The sequence below is a fragment of the Pan troglodytes genome, chromosome 14 (genome assembly GCF_028858775.2).
Source record: "Pan troglodytes isolate AG18354 chromosome 14, NHGRI_mPanTro3-v2.0_pri, whole genome shotgun sequence".
NCBI classification, from domain to species: domain Eukaryota; kingdom Metazoa; phylum Chordata; class Mammalia; order Primates; family Hominidae; genus Pan; species Pan troglodytes.
In genome coordinates, this window is record NC_072412.2 from 90,061,856 (window position 1) to 90,082,733 (window position 20,878).

General features: G+C 35.7%; 1 long non-coding RNA gene across 1 annotated transcript in view; it reads left to right on the forward strand.

The window, feature by feature from the left end:
- LOC107967939 (uncharacterized) overlaps positions 1-20,878 on the forward strand; it is a 315,797-nt gene that overhangs the window by 263,346 nt on the left and 31,573 nt on the right. Inside the window, exon 4 of the long non-coding RNA XR_008538855.2 lies at positions 6,636-6,752. This is a non-coding gene — a long non-coding RNA (uncharacterized LOC107967939). The remainder of the gene's footprint in view (positions 1-6,635; positions 6,753-20,878) is intronic.

Below are 20,878 nucleotides of genomic sequence, written 5' to 3' on the forward strand. Positions count from 1 at the left end.
TATTTTAAAGAAATTTATGAACTCTGCCTCAAAACAGCTGGTGAAATGATCTAAACCTTAAAAAGGACACCTCTAAATGGATATATCTTAAATGCAATTGGCTTGAAGAGTGATGTTGTTATTTGTTATCATTATGAACATCGTTTATTTCTAGACATGGTCAGCCATGCACCACTTTCAGTTATATTAGAAATAGAGGGAAGATAAGAATAGAAATAAAAAAGTCAAGATCCAGTCACAGTTGTATGTTAAAGAGTCAAATCCAAAGACAGACTTTTAAGACAGAGGATGGAGTTCTTAATCTGAGCAATGACCACCATTTTCATTGCACAAAAATCTGAACAGAGAAGACAGGCAGTTGATGAGTGCAGTTTTTTTCTGGAAATTGTGTAATTGAGACCTCATATCTACCCTTTCCCCACATATTCACATATCTACCACTAAAGAAGGTAGATTAGGCATAACAAAGCCATATTTTTTAGGAAAAATAAGGTAAGAGCCACACTGACTGTTGTGAGATGGTATCTCATTGTGGTTTTGATTTACTTTTCTGTAATAATCAGTGATGTTGAGCTTTTCTTCATGTGATTGTTGGCCATATGTATGTCTTCTTCTGAAAATTGTCTGTTCATGTCCTTTGCTCACTGTTTTTATTGGGTTGTTATTTTTCTTGTAAATTTGTTTAAGTTCCTTAAAGATGCTGGATATTAGAAATGCCAGATTGGCTATTAATAAAAAGTCAAAAAATAACAGATGCTGGTGAAGTTGTGGAGAAAAGGGAACACTGTTTCTTTTTTTTTTCAAGGCAGAGTCTTCCTCTGTCGTCCAGGCTGGAGTGCAGTGGTGTGATCTCGGCTCACTGCAGCCTTCACCTCCTGGGTTCAAGAAATTCTCCTTCCTCATCCTCCTGAGTAGCTGGGATTACAGGAGCCTGCCACCATGCCTGGCTAATTTTTGTATTTTTAGTAGAGGTGGGGTTAGTTGAGACAGCTGAAAAATGAACACTTATACACTGTTGGTGGGAGTGTAAATGAATTTAGCCATCATGGAAGAGAGTGGGGCGATTCCTCAAAGATCTAAAGACAGAGCTACCATTTGACCCAGCAATCTCATTATTTCATATATATGGAAAGGAATATAAACATGTATGTTCATTGAAACACTATTCACAAGAGCAAAGACATGGAATCAATCTAAATGAGCATCAATGATAGACTGAAAAAAGAAAATACGGTACATATACACCATGGAATACTATGCAGCCATAAAAAAGAACAAGATTATGTCCTTTGCAGAAACGTGAATGGAGCTGGAGGCCATCTCCTTTTGCAAACTAACACAGAAACAGAAAACAAAATACCACATGTTCTCACTTATAAGTGGGAGCTAAATAATGGAACACATGGATACATAGAGAGGAACCACAGATATTGGGGCCTATCAGAGGGTGGAGGTTGGGAGTGGAGATGACTGTAACTCATCCTGCCATGGTCTTGTGAGACTAAAAGCCTCCTGGAAATTCCAAGTGCTCCATGTACCACTATAGGCCCTAGCCAAAACCATCTGTGGTCACATGCACATCTAGTTTAAATGGGCACCCCTGGGCTTGTGCCTGCTGAATAGCCTGCTTTTAGTCCCAACTGTGAAAGGGAGCTGAGCTCCTGTGTTTATTAAGAAAGAAGCAGTTAGTAACTGCATATGCTGCCCTTCAGCCTTACAAGACTGTGACAGGATGAGTTACAGTCATCTTGCAGCTGACGTGCCCAATACTGGGGTGGGCCATTCGTGAGTAATGACCCCCCAGAGTGGAAAGGCACAGACATCCACCTTGCAAAGTGGGGTGCCTATTTAGAACAGTGGAGTACGCTGAGTACAAGTCCCATAGCAGCAGAGTTATAAGAGGGCTTGGGACCTGTAGTCCTAATGCAAGATAAGGCCATGGGGCCTAACGCCATGAGGCCTGAGGCACCCCTAGAGCCTGAGCCATCACCATTTAAGGAAGAGCATCCCCCCTTTCCTAATGGGGCATGGTACACAAATGGGTCTAGCTAGAATGCTACTGCTGTCTGGACTGCTGTTGCAGTTCAACTTAATACTGACACCATATGGTTTGAAACCAGGTGTAGACAGAGGAGCTAATAAGCTAAACTCAGGGCAGTGTAAATGGTAATCTGCACTGACTGCTGGGCACTTTATTGAAGCTAATGTATGTCACAGGCCTGTGTGCACAGAACCTATGTATAAGGCCTGTGTCAAGCCTATACCTATGTATCTGGCCTGTGTGTGTGTATGTATCATGCCAGGCTTATGTGTATGTATCAGGCCAGGCTTATGTGTTAAGCCTATGTGTATGTATCAGACCTGTGCACCCAAAGGCTATATGTTAGGCTTATGTGTCAAGCCTATGTGTATGTATTGAGACCATGTGCCCAAAGCTTATGTGTTGGACATGTGTGTCCAGAGCCTATGTGCCAAACTTGTGTATTGGGCCTGTGTGCCCAAAACCTATGTCTCCCTCAGCCTAGGGGGTGGAATGTAAGCTACATGGTTGTGCTTGGGTCAAGGAAGAGGTCGAGGTAAATATCCAGGCCAGGATGACTCAGCAAGTTTAGGGTGCAGGCGCAGACTCCACTTGTTATATAAGCTGTTTTGTGTAAACTTATACTTGGCTCTCAGGCACTATTGTTTGAAAAGGTATAACTGCCCTGACACTGTATAGGCTCAGTTCTCACTGGTGTCCAGAGAGAGAGTAATGCTGCTTAGCCCTGTAGAGCTGGTCGCCTTGAAGGTGGGCAGGGGGGAGCCAGGAACTGGCTTGTGCCCAGAGGGAGAGTTAAGCTGCTGACCCTGTAGTTGGCCTTGCAGGTCAGGGAGTGCAGCTGCAAGTGTGGGGGCAGCAGGAGCCACAGAACTGGCTGCTGAGAGGAGCCACAGAGCCAGAGCAGATAGCCAAGATAAATGCAGACAGTGTTAGAGAGTTGCTAATGAGAGAGCTGCTGAATAAAGCCATATTCCACCTGCCTACGGCCTCCCAAGTGTTCTTTCGGCTATCTGCCCATCCACCCACTCCCCTCAGACCTCAGCTGGGGCTACAGCCTGACCCTGAACCTGACATTTGGCATAGTCGTGAGCCTAACAGTGAATAAAGTTTCTATTTTATATTTTGTGCATTAAAATTCTTAATTGCTTGAGTCAAAAGGCAAAGAAAACCAATATGTAAACAAGTTTTAAGAGTCTTCTGAGTGCAAGAAGAAAGGAAGATATACAATAGTTTTTAAATGTCTTCAATAACAGTAATTCCAAATATTGTATAGATTGTTGGAATTTAGAGTTTATTTTAATATATAAAGTATGGAATATATAATATATAATATATATATGGAATATTTAATGTATAAAGTATGGAATTTAGAGTTTATTTTAATATATAAAATATGGCTTTATTCAGCAGCTCTCTCAGCAGCTCTCTCACGCTGTCCGCATTTATCTTGGCTATCTGCTATATACATTGCATATATAAATTCATAATTTTGATATTTATATACACATTAGTCCTTACATAAAACAATAAATTTGTTGTATTTAAAGATATACCTAAAAAAATTAGTCTCAGCAAAGGTACTTTCCTCAGATTATGCAGATGGTAATTGAAAGGCAAAATTAAATCCAACTTTTCTCTCCTTGCATGCATTGTTGTTTTCAGTATATTTGTTGCCTCATTACACCTCATCTAATTCACAAGAAAATTAGAAATCTTATAGTATTTATTCAGTTTTTAGTATCTCACAGGGTTTTTAAAAATATAGTAGCACAAAGTAGAGTTTGAGTACAACAAAAGACAGAGTCAAATAACATTTGGATACAATGATGACTAATATTCTTTGGCAATGATGGTAATATCCTCTCATCCATTCAGGCTGGGAGTCTCGAATAATCTCATTACTCACATTGTTCACATTCAGTTTTCTCCTCAATTATACCACCAACATCAACTTAATCATTTCCTGCCTTTCAATTCCCATTGCTTTCACTTGACTCATTACTGTTCTACACAACTACAAGGGCATTAGCCTCTGCAGTCGGAATTAACAAAGGGTAGGCATCAAAAGGTGTACGGAAGTCAAATATGTTACAGATGTATTGTGTTAAGTTGATGTGCCTTCTGTTAAGCAAATGTGTATCCTGTTAAGTTGAATGAGCCTCCCATTAGCTTCAATGTGTTCAGATGGGTCCTGATAGGATGATAAATACCACTTAAGTCTTGAATACCAGCTAGGGGAAAGTTGCTGGGCACATCATTGGAACTCTTGCCCTTAGTTCAAATATCTCTGAGACTTGGGGGATACTAGGAATTAATATAACAAAGACACATCTATTCTAAGTTTCAGGTGCTGTGTCTAAGATTAGTAAACTGTGGAATCATGCAGTCATATTCTAAAGATTAGTTGATGAAAGTGATGAAACTGTAATATGTGTAGAACAACAAACAGACTCCATTTGTAACAAGCTTTTAATTTGTCTCCTACTGGACAATTTTTAATCCTACACACAGCTGATAATGGAGTCTATTTGTAGCTACTGGAGACAGAATGACAAATAAGACATGGTCTCTGCTTTGAAGAATATAGAGATGGATGGACAGTATACACTTCCAACAATCAAATGCAATGTGACGTGTGCTGCAATAGAACTATGCACCAATTTGCTTACCTGTGAGTAACTCAACTGATCTTATTGTGTAAGGTTACAGAAAAGGAATCCATAAAAGATCACGGAGAGGTCAATTTTTCATTGTAATTATTATAACCATTATGACTTATGAAATAATGAAAAAGTGGTGAAATATGTTAGAAAGATGTAAAAAATACATGCTAAAATTTATGTGTCAATAGTATAGCACGTTCAAAGAAAATAGAGAAGTTCTCTGTGCCTGGAGCCTTATGGATAGAAAAGAGAAAGGGGAAAAAATGGAGAGAAAGTATGAGCTTCTGAAAGGGTATATTGCTATGGGTAGTAGAGTATCATTATAGATTGTTATGGAATATCATGAATAGTTGTTTGTATTAAAGGGACAACACTATCTCTATTAAGAGAACTCAGAGAGATGTGCAGAGGTATTAAAAGCAAGTAAATGGGTTAGAGGTCTCTAGTAATAGTCACAAAGTTGAGTAAGAATGGGGAAAATAATTGATACATTACTTTGTGGAATAATCATGTTAGGATGTGTTCTTTAGGAGATATTGAATACATCCAGGATGATATTGAAGTTCCAGATTTGTTTTAATTGAATGCATGAGAGTAAAACTAATTGAGAGTTAATGTAGAAAGCAGAGGTTAGGGAACTGATTATATGGTCAATTTTAGAAAGATGCAGCTTCAAATGTTTAGAGAATTTTTTTTTTTCAAATCTTTTCTGTTGGAATAATGTCAGGTTTGCAGAAAAGTCACAGGATATTACAAAGTTTTCATATACCTTTCACTCAGCTTCCCCTAATATAAACATAGTTTATTAATTGTATATATTTTCCATTACTTTGGAAACAAAGTGCCACAAATTTAATGGCTTATACCAACACAAATTTATTAACTTATAGTTCACATGTCCAAAATGGGTCTCACTAGGCCGACATCACATTATTACCAGAGTTACTAACCTTTCTGGAGGCTCTAGGGGATAATCCAAATTCTTGTTTTGCCAGCTTATGGACAACCACCTTCCATTCTTGGTTTGTGGCCCCCTTTCATCTTCAAAGCGAGCAAGGGCCAGTTGCATTACTCTATCAACAGTTTCTCATACCACATTAATCTAACATAGTGTATTTTACCTTCTTTTTCCACATTTGCGGAACATGAAATTACATTGGGCCCAACTGGGTAAACCAAGATCATCTACCAATTTAATGCCAATGTATTAGCGAATCTGAATTCTATTCACTATCTTAATTCCCTGTGTCATGTAGCTTCATATATTTACACAAGGTTGCAGGGATTAAGAGAGAGATATCTTTGGAGGGTAATTATTCTTCCTACCATGGTTCTTTGGTCAAAGGGATTTTTTTGCATTTCACCAATTTTTCTATTATGGCTTCTCAGCACTATTTTATGTACAGCAGGTGAAGCCACATTGGTACCCTGCCCAAACATGTTTGGTTTCAATATTTTCGTAAAATGAATTTTAAATTATAGGATGGCTATTTACAATTCTCATCTTCTATGAATCCTCCCCACATGAAATATCCCAACCACTCTAAGAGCTGTGATGTCATAGAAGAACACGCAATATAAAGATAATCAAAATTCTCTTATTTTAAAACATAATAATTCTGAATAATGAGTTAATTTGGGGTTTTCTTTTCTCTTCAGTATTCATTTTATTTAACCTATAGGAAACACTCATCACTACTTTTATTGTTCCACTCGAATTCATCATTTTTCTCTGGCTTACTCAATAGCTGCCCTTCCTACTAAAATGATTTCCCATCACACTATGTCTTCCACACAATGGCTCAAACTATCTTTTTTAATGTATTGTGTTCTTTCCCCAATCTTCCAATGGCTTCCATTCACAATAAGAATAAAATTGTACCTTTCTGTCCTGAACTGAAAGACTGAACACGATCTTGCTCATCTTCCAGACCTTATCTTTCACCACCATCTGCCTGGTTTATTCTACTCCTCAAGTTCACCAAAAGCGTGCTACCCTCAAGTTTTTCTACCTACTGTTTCTTCTGCTTGGAATATTCTTCCTCTAGGTATGTATAGACTTGTTCCTTATTCCTTACACTTTCTGTTCAAATGTCACCTTTTTGTAAGATTGTGAAAAAAACAGATCTAAAATTAAAAGCCCTACAAAAAATACCAATATTTTCTTTCCTCTTCCCTTTAATAAAATATCATTTAGTACTATTTGAATATTAGCTTTAAATATTAGTTACAATTAAAGCTAATCACATGCAATCGATATAATAGTTAATACTTTCAATCATTTGAAGGTTTCTAGATGTCAAGAATTTTTCTAAGCATTTTAGATGTATTAAATCATTTGTTTCCAGAAATTCTCTGAGCTAAACACCTTATTTATCTTCATTCTACAGATAAGTAAACTGAGTCTCAAAAATAAAGATTATTTTCCTGAGACTAGATAGCCATTTAATGGAAATGCCATCCAACCTTAGTGGGATGTTTCTAGATTACATAATGCTCACCCTTGTCTTATGTAGTCTCTGATATAGGCATTTTTAAAAAACAACTTTAAGAACTCTTTCAAAAATATATTTAAAATAAGTTATCTCTATAGCCATTTCTACAGGGATATTTAGGTAAGTGAAACTTAGGACACTTCTAAACTCTACCTTCATTTCTTTCAACATCTGAAACCTCTGCTTCATGCAATTACTTTTACCCAACTCAATTCTGGCTCTTTTATTTGTACTCTCAATTAATGTACATGCAGTCTGTCTGAAAGTCTCTTGTGTGTACTTCTTTGTCTAATTTTTATGTCTAATACAGGTAATTTGTGTTCCATGGCTTTTGTCTTTCTCTGAAGCTTACCACTTACATAAACAATGTACACTACTTTCTTTTTATGTCTTCATATCTCCATTAATTACATTCTCACCATCTGAAAGGAATATTCTATATGTCTCTGTTGTGGACTAAATTGTGTCCTGCTTAGCTTCTTACGTTGAAGTCCTAACTCCCAATGTTAATGTATTTAAAGATGAGGCTTATAAAGATATATTTAAGTTTAAATGAGGCCATAATTTGGGGCCCCAAATTTATAAAACTGGTGTCTATATGTGAATAAGAAAATACTGAGAGCTTCTTATGTTGAAGTCCTAACTCCCAATGCTAATGTAATTAGAGATGGGGTTTATAAGGATACATTTAAGTTTAAATGAGGCCATAATTTTAGGGCCCTAAATTTATAAAAACTGGTGTCTATATATGAATAAGAAGGTACTGAGATATTTCTAAGTGTATGCACAGAAAAGAGGTCACATAAAGACACAGTGAGAAGGCAGCCATCTCCACAGCAGGAAGAGAAGCCTCACCAAAACCAAATCAGATGCCTCCTTAATTTTGAACTTCTAGCTTCCAGAACAGTGACAAAATTATTTTTTTATTGTTTAAGCCATCCAGTCTATGTTATTTTGTTATGGCAGCCTGAGCAGAATACAAAATGCTATTGAATTAAATTGTCGTATCTTGGGTAGCTAGAAACCCAGGAACCTATATTAAGACAACATTCTACATGTGGGTCCACACCTCTTCTGAAATCCCTGCTGCCTTTTGAGATTTCAAAAGTGAGTAAGTCACATGCCAATAATAGTACCCCTTGTTATAACAAAAATATTTTGTATTACCTAATAATATAAGCAAAGGAACTTATATTTGTATTGGCAAATTTTTTCAGCTGTCCCCAGATACAGCTCCTTGCTCTTTGGTGCACAGCAGTGAGAATTGTCTTATAAAGGTAGCCCTTGCTGAAGCTGAGCATCAAGTTGCTAAAGTACAACCAATTTGTAACCACCCCCTCTCCTTTAGCAGTTACATTTATACCCAGATTTTTATATCTTTTGTTGATATTACATCCCACAAGATGGCACATGACAGGAAATAGTTATAATCTTAGAAACATAGACTCTTGTGAGTCATAGGTACAGTTTTCATCCCTATGAATTGTTATATCCAAAGGAATTAAACCTCAGGCAACCCCTAACTAATTTTTCATTTTAAAAAGTTCCAAAAAAGCACATAATTTCTCTAGGTTAGACATGAAAAAGTTAGATCCTGTTTGTTGAATGAACATGTTGGCAGAAATGATGGTTAATCTAATGACCTGTGTTATAACTTCATAAAAAGTAAATTGTCGACTACTTTGGAGAAATATTTAAAAATCCATGCGTGATTTGAAAAAAGATCTAATGTAGGTTATGTTCTTTTTTTTTTTTTTTTTTGAGACAGAGTCTCACTCTGTCACCCAGGCTAGAGTGTAGTGGCGCGATCTCTGCTGACTGCAACCTCCGCCTCCTGGGTTCAAGCGATTCTCCTGCCTCAGCCTCCTGAGTAGCTGGGATTACAGGTGTGTGCCACCACGCCCGGCTAATTTTTTTATTTTTAGTAGAGACAGGGTTTCACCATGTTGGTCAGGCTGGTCTCGAGCTCCTGACCTTGTGATCCACCTGCCTCGGCCTCCCAAAGTGCTGGGAATACAGGCGTGAGCCACCACGCCTGGCGAATGTGAGTTATATTCTTAAATGTTCTGTTTTTATGTTTCTCAAGGGAAATAATCATTTTCACTCAAAACTATATTGTTCCGTAGTTATTGGCTTAAAGTATCCTCTTAGTGAGAAGATAATTTCTTCACTCATTAAACTGAAGTGTTCTTAGCACTTAATATCCAAACTTACAATACCTGCAAGCATACTCTTTCAGTGATGTTAGATTTCTCAACACCATCAGACAGGCCTTTCTTTTTTTTTTTTTTTTTTTTGAGACGGAGTCTCATTCTGTCACCCAGGCTGGAGTGCAGTGGTGCAATCTCGGCTCACTGCAACCTCCGCCTCCCTGGTTCACGCCATTCTCCTGCCTCAGCCTCCTGATTAGCTGGGACTACAGGAGCCTGCCACCACTCCTGGCTAATTTTTGTATTTTTAGTAGAGACAGGGTTTCACCATGTTGGTCAGGCTGGTCTCGAACTCCCGACCTTGTGATCCGCCTGCCTCAGGCTCCCAAAGTGCTGGGATTACAGGCATGAGCCATCGCACCCGCCCCAGCCAGGCCTTTCTAATGTAGCATCAAAATACATTACATAGCGTGTGGTTCATTTTAAGTCAGCCTTTTGTATTTGAACAACACCTTGTACCCTGATGAAACAAAACATATCCTAACATTACTATAAAATATCTCTAATAGGAAATATATTTCTTGACTCAGAAAAAACCTGCGACACCTTTCCTAAAACTGTTCTTATGTGGCTGGTTGTATCCAAGTTCAGTTTCACTAAGATTCACTATGGCAGTTCACCAAGGCCTCTATGAATAAATGCAGAGGAAAAATCATCACAAAAGTTTCCTAGAGTCTAAGTTGGCCAGAGGAGAGATAACTCAACCCAAGTATGATTTAGACAAAGTATGTTTGGCATGCTCATTATATCTCTGTACCCTTTCACCTTACAGAATCTGCATCTATCCTCTATGAGCTCCTGTCTTCCTCATGTTCTTTGTATGGATGAAGTAGACATGAAAAGTCACTAGTATTTCTGTTTCATTTGATTATCTTCGCAAGAAAAATTGAAGGGAACTTCTGGCTAATAAGGATGAATTATTAGTCCATTTAACTATCCTTCTTTTCAAGTCTGACCTGAATATAAAAATGCAAATAAAACTGGAGGGGGAAGAGGCCTGGCATTGTCAAAAGAAGCAGAGTTAAAAAACAAACAAACAAACAAACAAACAAACAAAAACAGAAGCAGAGGGAAACAGAGAAATCCATGCAGGAGAACTTTCGAAAAATTTGTTCTAGATATTGTGTAGCTACTACTGGGTTAGGGAAAAAGCTAATGAACCAATAATTCCCTGTAATTAAAAACAGCTTGCTTGATAGGAGATACCCATTCCAAAATATCCTTACTAGTCCAGTTCTAACTCTAAGGAACAAGGATCAACAGCAAGGGTATAGAATTTATCATGATCTGTGTAAGTGTTCCTGGTAGCACTTCTACCTAGCCTAAATTTGATCCAACTATACATATAAGGCAAAGAGCTAGAAACAAAGATAATGAATTATACCATAGAAAAGTAGGAATATTGTCTTAGTTTATTGTCAGCTCTTATAACAAAAATTATGAATATAGGATAAAACTTTCTGAGATAATTAAACCAATTTATTTTTCTGCAAGTTAACCTAATTACTATTTTAAGACTTCATTTAGGCTGGATTAATTTCTCCTCTTTGAGTAAACTCAGTCAGTTTGGAGTGAGACTTGCGCTCTTTCTGTTATCTTCCTCTGGTTAAAGATAAGGGGCAAGAGTTTACATTAAGGCATTGAGAAAGGAGATAGTGTCTTGACCAGTGCCTCTGAAACAATAGAGTGTATTTAAATCACCCCAGATTATTACAGAGCAAATTCTGATTAAATGGATTGGAATGGAACTTGAGAGTTCTCATTTCTTAGAAGTGAAGAAGCCACTGATGCAGGTGGGCAAGACCTTACTTTGAGTAGCAAAAGACTCAAGTCTCTATCATATATCCAACTATGGCTCCAGGAGTTGTTCTATTAAATATTGCATTTTACTTACAGATATGGCAATCTGCCTCACTGAAAATAAAAATATTCTCTGTTTTCCCTCTAGGTCTCTATTTCTAGGGAGTCTCGGTATGGTAACCATATATCTTGGTTTTATTAGAATAGTATATGCCAGTTGAGCCACCTTAATTACTAATAGTGCCCTCATCATACTTGAAAGCACCTGAGTTGGGCTGGTATATCATATTGCTATCTTAGACCTAGGCCTTTTTATGCTACAGAGTCCCCTCATCACAAATTTGTAATTGCTATAGAATAATTGTTTCTTTCCTCAGTGCAATTCTGTGTCTTCTTCATTATCTCCAGGAAATTTAGTTACTTGGCGAAGCCACCGTGATGCTGGGTAAATCCCCTCTCAGCTTTTCTGAGAGAAAAGGAGGAACTTCCTAATGTATTTTGGGGTTCTCAAATGGTTACTGGAAACTATCACACTGCTTAAGAACTAAACCTGTCATTAAATTAGTGAGCGGGGAGAAGAGCTACTTGGCAAAAGTCCTTCTAAATCTTTCTTTATTTTCTAATATATATTGTATACCTCTGACATTATTTAGTCTGTCAAGGACAGGATATGGGTGATAGGAGGATAAAATGTCTGATCAATTACACTTTCAAAATATACTTTTATCTAGAATTTGTTTTTGAATTCTAAAGGGCTATAATTCATTGTCTATATATTTGGTCCCTGAAAACTCCCTTCTCGGGGCAGCTTCACATCATGAAACTAAATGAGATGGGAGAGCAGAAATCTAAACACAATCTGTTGTAAACATATAAATGGGACTTAAACTCCAAAACACAAGACTGATTTAATAATGTCACTACTTACATCTCTGTATTTTACCAGTTTCCCAAAAGTTATGAAATTTTTAAATAGAAAAAATCTGTTACAATCAAAATTTAATAGCATCTATATGATGTAGAAATTTTGAATGAAAAAACCCACATGAATGATTTAAATCTAATTAAATATTGTTACAAAGGAAAATTACATTTCCTTTTGTGAAAATAAATACAGTAAAAGCAACAGATATGCAGCAATACAACCAATTTTTTAAAATGAGATTCTCAAAAATCAGACTTTTTAAGAACCTAAACAGTTGCACCAACAAACAATATATTTACATTAATATTTAAGTTTCAATGATCTCATATAAAATTAGACAATCATAAACCATATAGTATATGAATGCAGGATAGAGTACATAAAATGAAAAATATCAATACTAAGTTAAAAATCAGAATTGAGTTATTGATTTAGATGTTTCAAAATCAAAATCGAAAAAGGGAAAATGAAAACGATCCATGAAACTTAAAGATATGCACAAAAAAAGAAAACAAAAAATGTGTAAGTGATCACACTGCTGATGGGAATGTAAACTAGTACAACTACTATGGAAAACAGTGTGGAGATTCCTTAAAGAACTAAAGGTAGAACTGCCATTTGATCCAGCAATTCCACTACTGAATATCTACCCAGAGGAAAAGAAGTCATTATACGAAAAAGATACTTGCTCACAGATGTTTATAGCAGCACAATTCACAATTGCAAAAATGTGAAACCAACCGAAATTCCCATCAATCAATGAATGGATAAAGAAACTGTGAGACATAAATAGATAGATAAATAGATAGATACACACACAATGGAATACTATATACTATTGCATGTGTGTGTATACATATATACACACAATGGAATATATATATACACACAATATACTATATATATACACACACACACATATATATGTATATATATATATATATATATATATATATATACACACACACACACACACAATGGAATACTACTCAGCCATAAAAATGAATGAATTAATGGCATTTGCAGCAACCTGGATGTGATTGGAGAGTATTATTCTAAGTGAAGTAACTCAAGAATGGAAAACCAAACATCATATGTTCTCACTCATAAGTGGGAGCTAAGCTATGAGGATGAAGAGGCATAAGAATGACACAATGGACTCTGGGGACTCAGAAGGAAAGGGTGGGAAGGGAGTGAGGGATAAAAGACTACAAATTGGGCTCAGTGTATACTGCTCAAGAGATGGGTGCACCAAAATCTCACAAATCACCACTAAAGAACTTACTCATGTAAGCCAATACCACCTGTTCCCCCAAAAACCTATGAAATTTAAAAATTTAAAAATTTAAAAATTAAATTTAAGTTCTGAAAAAATATATATATATGCATGAGATTAGTATTCTTTTGAAAAACAATCAAAATTAGAAAGCAGAAGAAAAGAAAATAAACAATGATCCAAGATATATTGAAAAAAAAGTCTAGCATTCTTGAGCTGAAGAATTTTGAGTTGGCACAATTGTAAAAGCTTACCAAGTACTGCAGAAAAAAATAGCAACATGACTAAACATATTTTGTCAAAAATTTTGAATTTTAAAGATGAGGAAAAAATTCTGTTGTGCCAGGTAGGAAAAAAATACCTATATATGCTGAAAATATTTTGTTCTGCAAAATCAGCTTTAAAAATTTAAGTAGGCAGGGCACAGTGGCTCACGCCTATAATCCCAGCACTTTGGGAGGCCAAGGCGGGTTGATCACGAGGTCAGAAGTTCGAGACCAGCCTGGCCAAAATGGTGAAACCTCGTCTCTACTAAAAATGCAAAAATTAGCCGGGCATGGTGGCAGGCGCCTCTAATCCCAGCTACTCAGGAGGCTGAGACAGGATAATTGCTTGAGAGAAGAAGACAGAGGTTGCAGTGAGCCGAGATTGTACCACTGCAACTCCAGCCTGGGCAACAAGAGAGAAACTCCATCTCAAAAAGAGAAAAAAAAATTAAGTAAAGAAAAAATGGAGCACCACCTATGAAGCTTGGAGAGGAAATGATTATACGCTGTTATTTCCATACTGAAACAATTATTTATGAGACACAGCAAGAATTATTACCATAAATATACCACAAATACAAGTATTACAAGATGAACTACCTCTAGAAAAGGAGACATTGTACTTCCAATTGCCATATTTCTTTACTGGAAAAATCCAAGGAAATAAATAGAGAATTTGGAAACACAAAAGCAATATTAATAATAAGTAAATATAAAATTTTTATGGTAAGAAAACATTTGAACAAATGAAAAAAGATGTGACTTATATCACATCTGCAACACAGAGGTTTTTGTTGTGGTTGTTTTGTTTTCTAAATTAACAGAATTTAATTAAAATTTCTAAACTGAGAGTTTTTGTAAATATTCAGAAACAGATTTAAGCTTTGTATAGAAAAATAAGTGAATGAGACTGTCAGCATTTAAAAAATAAATAATAAAATGTATATTAGAAATATGTTAAATGAAATAGCATAACATTGATGCAAGAATTTATAGACAGCTCAATAGACTAGAATACAAAGACAAGGCTAAACTTTTCAATAATTTTATTTTCATAAAAGTGACATTCAAATCCAAGGTTATTGAAATAAAGATTCAATAAATGGTCTAAAGAAAAACATTGCTGAATTTTCTTTTAAAAGTTGATTTATCTTAATGTAATGCATACCTTAATATTGAATTATTTAAAGACATAAAAGTAAAAGTTATATCTTGAGAAAGATGAGGAAAATGACTATTGCTGTTGGGAAGAATTTTTATTTCAAAGCATAAAACAGAGGAAATGATGATGGAACGATTTTTTTCACGTAGGCAGGAATCATTTTTATCCTTCAAACACTGTTGAACAAAATGTTAAGTGTGCCCTGAAAACAGAGGAGAAAATACAACATGTCAACTTTTAATTAGGTGGTTTAGCTTCTAAAATAAACACAGAAACATTGTGGCTTAGTACCAAATTTATTCCATTCTCTGCTCAAAGTAGGTGTGTGGGTGGTGTCTGCTCAAAGTAGGTGTGTGTGGGGTGCCTCCATTGAATGCAGATATTCATGAACCCATTATCCTTCAACCTTGTGGTTTCATAAGCCTTCTTTTGCCTCAGTTTTTAGCCTACAGGTATAGATAACAATTGGATAGAAAATTTTCTTAACAACCTCTTCAAATTAATTGACATTGTTTTCCGTCACAATTCATATTTGGAAAACAGCTTCATGTTCCAAATAGCTTCAAGAGAGGTGGAAAATACCTATAGTAGCTTTTGCAGGAACAGGAGAGCTTGCATATTGATAACACCAGCACTAGTGGTTTCTAGCACATAATATTTAGATTGTGTTGATGCATTTTATAGGCAGTGAGTTTAGTAGACTTTTCTGAGAGGCAGCTATCTAAGTGTAAAGTATGTCTATAAACTAGCTATGTAACCTTGGGCATGGGGTTTAACCTGTCTTAGTTTCCAGTTTGCTCATCTACAAAATGAGGAAAATCATAATATCAAATTCAGTGACTTGTTTTGAAGGAATAGTAAAATATACATGGAAAATTTCAGCATAATGTTCATTATATGTACACTATTATATTATTAGATTAATATCATGAGACTTCCTATCAGCATAAAAATAAAAATAACTAACAGAGCCTTAAAAAATATATAGACCTCTGAGCAACTGAGAGATATCAATGATCAATTTGTAAATAAAACATTTAAGTGCAATTGGAATAAAAATAAAAATAAAAATGCCACTTTTATTTTTCTCATCCAAATTATAGGGATTGTCATTAACAAATATTATTTTTTTCAACTTTTTTGGGTTATTGGCAAACAAAAAATGTATTTAAGATGTACAACTTTATGTTAGATACATGTATGCATTATGAAATGATCTCCATCATTAAGCTGGTTAATATATCCATCACCTCACAAAGTTACCATTGTTTTTGGTGTGTGATGAGAACAGCTAAGATCTACTCACTTATCAAAATTCCAGTATACAATACAACATTATTAGCTGTAGTCATCATCCTGTACATTAGATCTCCAGAATTTATTCATCTTGAATAACAGAATTTGTACCTTTGACTAACATGTCCCCGGTTCCCCCAATCATTATCTGCTGGAAATCACCATTCTACTGTGTGCTTTTATGAGTTCAACTATTTTAGATTCCACACATAATTGCAGTCATGCGGTATTTGCTTTTCTGTGTCTGGATTATTTGGTTTTGACTAATGTCCTCCAGTTTCATCTATTCAGTCACAAATGGCAGGATTTTCTTTTATTAAACTCTGATTAACATTCCATTGAATATGCATATAGACCACATTTTATTTGTCTACTCATCCATTGATGGACATTTACCTGTTTCCATGTCTTAGATATTTAGACTAATGCTGTAATAAACATGAGGGTGCACAAATATCTCAGAGATGATGAATTATTTTATTTTGTATATTCATCCGGAAGTGTGGTTGCTGGATCATATGGTAGTTCTATTTTAAAATTTTTTAGGAAACTTCATATTATTTTTCATAATGGCTGTATCGATTTTCTTTCCTACCAAGAGTGTGAAAGGGTTCCCTCTTCTCCCCATTCTCACCCACCAACACTTACTTTGCCTTTTAATAATAGCCATTTTAAAAGGTGTGAGGCGATATCTCATTGTAGTTTAGATTTACATTTCCCTGATGATTAGTGATGTTGAGCACTTCTTCAAAAACCTGTTGACGATTGTGTGTCTTCTTTTAAGAAATATCTATCCAGATCCTTAGATCAATTTTTAATCAGGTTATTGCTTTATTTGCTATTGAATTCTTTGTGTTACTTATATATTTGGGATATTAACCCCTATCAGATATATAGTTTACAAACATTTTCTCCCATTCCATGAGTTGCCTTTTTACTCTGTTGATTGTTTTATTTGCTTTGTAAAAAGTTTTTATTTGAATCAATCCCCCTTGTCTATTTTTGCTTTTGTTGCCTGTACTTTTGGCCTCATATTCAAAAATAAATACCGAGACTAATGTCAAGATGCATTTTCCTATGTTTTCTTTCTTTTGTTTTCTCTGAGGCAGAGTCACACTGTGTTTCCCAGGCTAGAGGACAGTGGGGAGATCTTGGCTTATTGCAGCCTTGACCTTCATGGTTCAAATGATCCTCCTGCCTCAGCCTCCTAGTTGGGACTACAGGTGTGCACCACCATGTGTGGCTAATTTTTTGTATTTTTGGTAGAGATGGGGTTTCACCACGTTTCCCAGGCTGGTCTCAATCTCCTGGGCTCGAGTGATCCATCAGCCTTCCCCTCCTGAAGTGCTGGGATTACAGGCATGAGCCACCATGCCCAGCCCTCTTTTAGCAGTTTTATGAATTAAGGTCTTACACTTAAGTCTTTAATTCACCTTGAATTGATTTTCTTATATGGTGTGAGATAAGGGTCCAGTTTCATTATTTTGCATGTGAATATCCAGTTTTCCCAGGACCTTTTATTTAAGAGACTATCCTTTTCCCTTTGTGTGTTTAGCACCCTTTACAAGAGATAGTTGACTATAAATATATGGATTTATTTCTGGACTCTGTTATGTTCCATTCACCTAGATGTCCATTTTTTGCCGGTATTTTACTGTTTTTGTAGCAGGACAAGCCGCAGACAAAACCCCTTAGACACTGAGTTAAAGAAGGAAGGGCTTTATTTGGCCGGGAGCTTCGGCAAGACTCATGTCTCCAACAAGCGAGCTCCCCGAGTGAGCAATTCTTGTCCCTTTTAAGGGCTTACAATTCTAAGGGGGTCCGTGTGAGAGAGTCATGATTGATTGAGCAAGCAGGGGGTATGTGACTGGGGGCTGCACGCACCGGTAATCAGAATGGAACAGAACAGGACAGAGATTTTCACAGTGCTTTTCCATGCAATGTCTGGAATATATAGATAACATACCCGGTTAGGTCAGGGGTCGATCTTTAACCAGGCCCAGGGTGTGGCGCCGGGCTGTCTGCCTGTGGATTTCATTTTTGCCTTTTAGTTTTTACTTCTTCTTTCTTTGGAAGCAGAAATTGGGCATAAGACAATATGAGGGGTGGTCTCCTCCCTTATTCTGATTATTGTAGTTTTGTATTGTATTTTGAAATAAGGATGTGTGGTGTCTCCAGTTTTGTTTTGTTCAAGGTTACTTCGGGTATTTGGGGTCTTGTTTTTTTAGATGTTTTTCTATTTCTGGAAATAATGTTATTGGAATTTTGATAGGAATTGCGTTAAATCTGTAGATCAGTATGCATACTAAAACATTTTTAAAATATTAATTCTCTTCTAAACCATTTACAGAGGATGTCTTTCCATTTATGTGAGTCTTCCTTAGTTTCCTTCAACAATGTATTATAATTTTCAGTGTATAAATATTTCACCTCTTTGGTTAAGCTGATTTCTAAGTATTTTGTTATTTTTGTTGCTATTGTCCGTGGTATATTTTGATAGCTCATTGTTTGTGTATAGAAACATAGCTAAATTTTGCATGCTTAATTTGTATGCTGCAACTTAACTGGATTTTTTTATTAGTTCTAACATTAATTGTTGTTGACTATTTAGGATTTTCCTACATATACACTCATGTCATCTGTGAGAGATAATTTTACTTCTTCCTTTCCAATTTGGGTGCCTTTTATGTATTTTTTTTCTGTCTTTCTCTGGCTAAGACTTACAGTACTATCTGCAATAGAAGTGGTGAGAATGTATATTCTTGCCTTGTGCAAGATTGCAGAAGAACAGCTCTCAATTTTTCCCAAAGTTGATTATGATTTTAACACTGGGCTTTTCATATATGGTCTTTATTGCATTGAAATAAGTTCCTTCTATACCTATTTTGTTGAGAGTTTGTATGATGAATATACATAGAATTTTGTCAAATGCCTTTTATAAATCTACTAAGATAATAATGTCATTTTTATGTTTCATTATGTTAATGTGGCCCATTAGATTGACTGATTTGTGTATGCAGAACCTTTCTGCATCCTAGAAATAAATCCCACTTGGTCATGGTGTATAATGCCTTTAATGTGCTGTTGCATTTGGTTTGCTAGCATTATGTTGTGGATATTTGTATGAATGTTCGTTATTCATAATGGTCTGCTTTCCTTTCTTGTGGAGTCTTTCTCTAGCTTTGGGATGGGTACTAATGACCTCACAAAATGAGTTTGAATGTGTTCCCTCTGCTGTTTTGGGGGAGTGTTTAAGAAGAATTAGTATCAATTATTCTTTGAATGTTAGATAGAATTTACCCATCTAGCCATCGAGTCTTGGAGTTTTCTTTATTTGGAGATTTTCGATTAATCATTTCATCGTCTTATTTCCTTTGTTCAGGCCTTCAATTTATTCTTCATTCAGTTTTAGTATATCGTACGTTTCTAGAAATTTATCCATCCATTCTATTTTGTCAAATTTTTTGAGATATAATTGTTCCTAATAGGTCCTTCTTGTCCTTATTATATCTCAGACATCTGTTGTAATGTATTGTCTTTCATTTCTGTTTTTATTTCCTTTTGTCTTCTTTCTTTATTAGTCTAAGAATTTGTCTTTTTTTTTTTACAAAAACAGTAATTTTGTTGACTTTTCTGTTGTCCTATTATTTATTTATTTCTGCTGTAATCTTTAGTATTTCTCTTCTGCTGACTTGGTCCTAGTTTCTTCTTTTTCTAGTTCCTTGATGTATAGAGTTTGATTATTTATTTGATATATTTATTCATTTTAATGTGGGTGGTTATTGCTGTAAACTTCCTTCCTAGGATCACTTTTGCTGTGCCTCATATATTTCGGTAAGTTTTGTTTTAATTTTCACTTTGTCTAGGGATTTTTTAAAATTTCTGTATATATGGATTTTATAATAGAAGTCTTTTGTGAATACTCACTGTTGGTTAAGGTCTACAAAAATTCCCTCACGTAGTTATTGTATGTAATAATTTAAGCCAATGCTCTTGGCCAGACACCATAATAAATAGTAAATTCCCATTCACAGAGAAGAGCAAGGTAAACACAAGCTCTACTCTCTTATCCTTATGTTCTAATTAGAGAAACAAAAAACTGTATAAATTAAAAGAGAAAACTATTCAAAACAAATAAAAAACTAGAGAAGCAATGGCCAATTGTATTGATAAGGAAGCAAGGTTCCACTAGGGGGTCACGGAAAATATTTGCCATCATAGGATTATTTACGTTTATATCTCCAAAAGTAAAGAAAAGAATAGGCAAAAGTCTAGAAGACTACTCCAGGTAAAGGAAGTGAGTAGCCAGGGCAAGACATTGGTGCTTTAGATGGACTAGCGTGTTCTAGAAACATATAAAGAATGTTGTAACTGGAGCTGAGTGAGGAAGGGCAAGTATTCAGAGATGAAGTTGGAGAGAGAAGCTGGACCTGGGTCACCAGGCCATGTTAAGGAGTTTAGATTGTATTCAAAATCTAATGAAAAGCTATTACAAGATTTAAAGGGTATGACCAACATGACGTAAATTACATTTAAAAAAATCACTCCACAGTAAAGAATGTATTGGAAAGTCACTGGAGAAAGCAGTTAAAAGTCCATGGCAACAGTCCAAGAATTAATTGTGACTTGGACAAGAGTGGTATCAGCAGAGATGGAGAGAAGGAGAATGAATCAGTATATTGCAGAGTCAGAAAGGACAAGGTTTTCTGCTGAATTGGTTGTGAGTGGTCAGAGGGTGGAGGAA